General features: G+C 39.4%; 1 protein-coding gene across 1 annotated transcript in view; it reads left to right on the plus strand.

The window, feature by feature from the left end:
* LYPD6 (LY6/PLAUR domain containing 6) overlaps positions 1–4,408 on the plus strand; it is a 30,273-nt gene that overhangs the window by 25,104 nt on the left and 761 nt on the right. The window lies entirely within an intron of this gene.

Consider the following 4,408-nt stretch of genomic DNA (forward strand, 5'->3'; position numbering starts at 1 on the left):
AGTATGTTGTATGCCATAGATATGATTTTTATTAGCCAATTAAAAATCAGTTAAGAAAAACATTAGATAATAAAGGATGGAAGGAAAAGAACAACAAAAAGTACCACAAATCGCTATAAATGAAATAGATAATTTAAATAACTCTGTAACTATTAAGAAAATTAAATTAATAACTTTAAAAAACTCTCCAGGCCTTAATCATTTCACCAGAGAATTCTATCAACGTTTGAAAGAGGCCAAGCTCTGAGTTACACACGTAATTGATGGCTCTGTCAGGAAAGCATGGTTACCCCTAATTAGCAGATGTACATTTACAATAGCAGATAGAGACCAATGGCTGACCTACTGGCCACTCAGGCCAAATAAACCCAGCAATTCAGCAGTCAGGACTCCTGGACAATTAGGTGTCATTCATGCTTCCATAGGCCATCAGTGGCACTGATCTGACCTTTATTTCAGTAATGTGTCTGGTGGTTGCCCCATATCTGCATTTGAAAGGAGAGATGTCAGAAGAAAAGAAAGAGAAAACGATCAGTCCTGAATTGAGGAAATGGAAAACAGAATAGAAAAAACTAGACGATAATGGAAATATTTCAGACGACATGGAAACTCTAGATGGGGGAGAGGAATCTGAGCTGAGTCTAAATTTCTAGTCCAAATTACGGGCAAGGAGAGGGGTGCCACAGGGTAGGAGGTCCCTTTCCAAGACAGGCGCACGTGAAGATAGATTCAAGGGGGAAGGAAGTGATGTGTTTGTTTTGGACAAGTTAGGTGAGGTGACGCTGGGTGGGTGGTAGTTTGGTGCTGTAGCTCAAGGTGAAGACGTGGCAGTGGAAGTTGGCTGCGGGAGTAAGAAGAGATTCTAGGACAGAACCTGGGAGAATATCGACATTGAGGTTGGGAAAGGATTAGAAGGAATGACAACAGAGATGTTGGAGAAAATCTAGAAAGAGACAAATCTCTGAAGCCTTAAGTGGAGACTCCTGCAGAGAAGATTACACTGTATATAGTAGAGTCCAGAGCTTCAGAGATCCTGCAGGGTCAGTACATGGGAAAAGGGCAAAGAATTTGACTCCTAGGGACATAGTCAGATGCAGAGAGCTGAGTGCACAGTGAAGAATTGGAACGGGAACATACAGGTAGCCATCATTAGCCTTTTGTTTTCAAATACAATTTGTAATATTATTATGAAAGTTATTGTCCTCTCATTAATTTTCTTGCACCTGAAGAATTATTCTCTAGTAGCACTTTAACCATTATGTATGTTTATAAAGAAACCCAAACCAGCAGAACCACAAAGAATAATTGGGTGGTGAGAAAGCCTCTGGTCAGAGTCGGACATTTTTTGTCTTTTTTAAATTCGAATCATCTTATGGTTCTGTCTGGATACAATCTCTTTTATTAAATATTAGAAACTGAGGGTCGGTAGGTGAATGAAAATTTGTAATTGAGCTTGGGATCATTTTATAATTTCAGACCTAGGTTATGTGTGTGTGAATTTCATGAAAATTACACTTTCCAACAGATGATTAAGTGCTCCTTCCCATTTCTGATTTTTGTTGAATGCTTGTGAGTCTCACAGTAAAAGACCTTTGTTTCACAACCTCTGGGAATACCATGCAGTTGCAGAATATGAGATTTTAAAGGCTGAAACTAACCTGGTAGAAATTCAAATTCATCTTTTATCTTTTTAGATAAAAGCCTTTGAAATCCTTTTAGCGTGAGGTTATCAGCAGGCTTGATTCTCATATAACCTCATTACTAACCCAAGGATTAGTCAAAATGAGGGTAGAACAATGCTCTGTGGCTGAAACTCTGTTTTTATCACTCCTACAGTCCAGCAATCAGCCACGCCGTGGCCTACCTGGTTCTGCTCGGGAAATTCCACCTGCTTGCCCCAACACACACGGAGAGATCCCAAGATCACAAAACATATTGAAAGCACTCGTAAATTGCACACTAAAGAAACTTGCTCAACTTTGTTTAAGCATTTCTAAAACTTGTTTAGCCACAGGTGGTTTTTTTATCATTAATATTTCATAACTCACCTAGAGGTTTTGCAGGGTGGAATGGAATCTTGTGAGGGGCTGGCCCTTCAGCACTGGGGTCTGTGCTGCAGGAGGCGATGGCAGTGTCCGCAGGATGTCTTTGTTTTATGGATTGGACTTGGTGCAGTATTTGAAAACCTACTTAGCTAACATCATTAGCAATTTCCTTTCTCCCCCAGAATGGCAAGAATTGGCTTATTAGGTACTAAAGTTTTGCATGTTTTCCTGAAAAAAATATTTTCATTAGCTGTTGCTTCCATTTTCACTCAGTGAAATAAGCTCCCCAGTAATAAATGGATGAGAAATCTTGTTGTGGACTGAAAAGCATGCTAAAAAAATGTAATCATATCAAGTTCACCAATTGTTATTTTAAGGGTTACTTAAAACAAGATAATTCAGTACTTGGGGGACAAACCTAATTTCCCAAACTGAAGCTGTGTAGTGATTTACCAGGCTTATTCCATAAGCCTATGATTTTATCTGCTCAGATTTACATTCGAAGCAATAAAACCTGTGGCCTCTGCTCCTAGTGGTCTGTGTGAAGAGGAGACAGGCGATAAGAACATTCCTGATTTTATTGCTTTCTAGAACATTTGAAGCCCAGGTGGGGGTGGGAAAGATGTGCCTGTCATATCCATAAATGGGCATAGGGGCTGAAAGCAAAGAAGTAAACCAATCCTCTTTGGAAGATGTTTTAAACCGTTCTGACCACTGGCCTCCATTTGTCAACACCTGGGAAAGTTTAAAAAACAAAAACCAGAGAAAAGCTGCTGCCTCCTCTAAATCAGAAAAAGAAATCAGTCCAATGTTAAGATAGTTTAGGAGGAGTCACTGCTGGGTGCCAAAAGTTCCTTTTTTTTTTTAAGTTTCAAATTAAAATGAAGGTACAAACTTCTAGATTGCATTGTTCTCACTTCCAGGGTAAAGTTTCAATTGTAAAAGTTCCCCTCACCCAGGGGGCGTGTTATGTACCCTTCGCACTGTGCGCATTAGGTGAGATCCCACCTCCTGCCCTCCCTCCTTCTGCCACGGAACCCCCACGCCGCCCTCCTCCCCTCGCCCCATCTAGACTGTATGTGTTTTATTGTTCATATGACCATGTAATTGCCTATATATTGGTTTCATATTGGTATTGAATACATTGATATTTATTTTTCCATTCTTACAATACTTTACTAAAAAGAATGGTTTCAAAAACATAAATAAATAAAAATAAAAAGAATGGTTTCAACTACGTCCAGGTAAATGTAAAAGGTGTAAAGTCTCCATCTTTTCTTACGGCTGAATAGTACTTCAGGGTATACATATACCACACTTTGTTGATCCATTCATGGCTTGATGGGCACTTAGGTTATTTCCATGACTTGACAATTATGAATTGAGCCGCAATAAACATTCTGGTGCAAATGTCTTTGTGATAAAATGTTTATTTTTCTGGGCAGGTGCCAAAAATTTCAGCTATTCTGCTGACCTCCCAGGGTGGCCTTACTTTCCATAGAATCTTGAGCAAACTGGGGACTGTCTGCCACAAGCAGCTAATGAAATTCAGGCTGGGGTGCAGCGTAGGGACAACATTTGAGGCAGGACGTTGACACAGACTCTGCGCAGGCACATTCCCTAATAGCAAAACCACTGGGAAGTTGCTGACCTTAGAGAGACTCAATTAGAAGCTACTGGGGAATCTTGTCAGGAGTATCTAGGGACACTGTTTTCATGGCTCCCACAGCCTGTCGACATGGTCTGTATTAGCTCATTCTTAGGACCTAACGTTCTTAAGATTTCTTCTTTGGACATTAAGTACTTTGGTTAAACACTGCCAAAATTATGAAAGAATCTAGTGGGAGGAATTTTTATTGCCCAATAAATAATAGGATAGGAGGTCATAATTCCATATTAGTCACTAAATATCCAAAATGTATAAAGCATGCAAAGTTGGGTTCAAAATATGGATGAAAAACAGCTCAGTGACATTTCTTAAGAATTATTCACTTTCCTTTTTAATGTGAAAATAGAGCAAGAACATTCTTCTAAATCCCAGGCTTAGAAAGCGGAACACTGCCTGAAGGCCTTAAAGAATTACATTGACAGAGCCATTTTTCCTTAGATTTTAAATTACAAATAGAAAATTCCCCAAGGAATTTTGGAAGAAATCTCAAACTTTCAGACTCATAAGATGTACACAGGCCTCTGGAAATGTCCACCATCATCTTTGTCTGTCATCTGAGACAGACACTGAACTCATGCTAGGGAAAAGTGAAACTCCTCAGTTTTGGAAAACCTTCATTTGGGGGTCAGTCTTCTGCAATGCATTTGTGCTCACTGGCAAGAAGTTTTTGGGTTTTTTTTTTTTTTTTTTTGTT

Source organism: Otolemur garnettii, unplaced genomic scaffold (genome assembly GCF_000181295.1).
Source record: "Otolemur garnettii isolate 467f Iridium unplaced genomic scaffold, OtoGar3 scaffold00064, whole genome shotgun sequence".
NCBI lineage: Eukaryota > Metazoa > Chordata > Mammalia > Primates > Galagidae > Otolemur > Otolemur garnettii.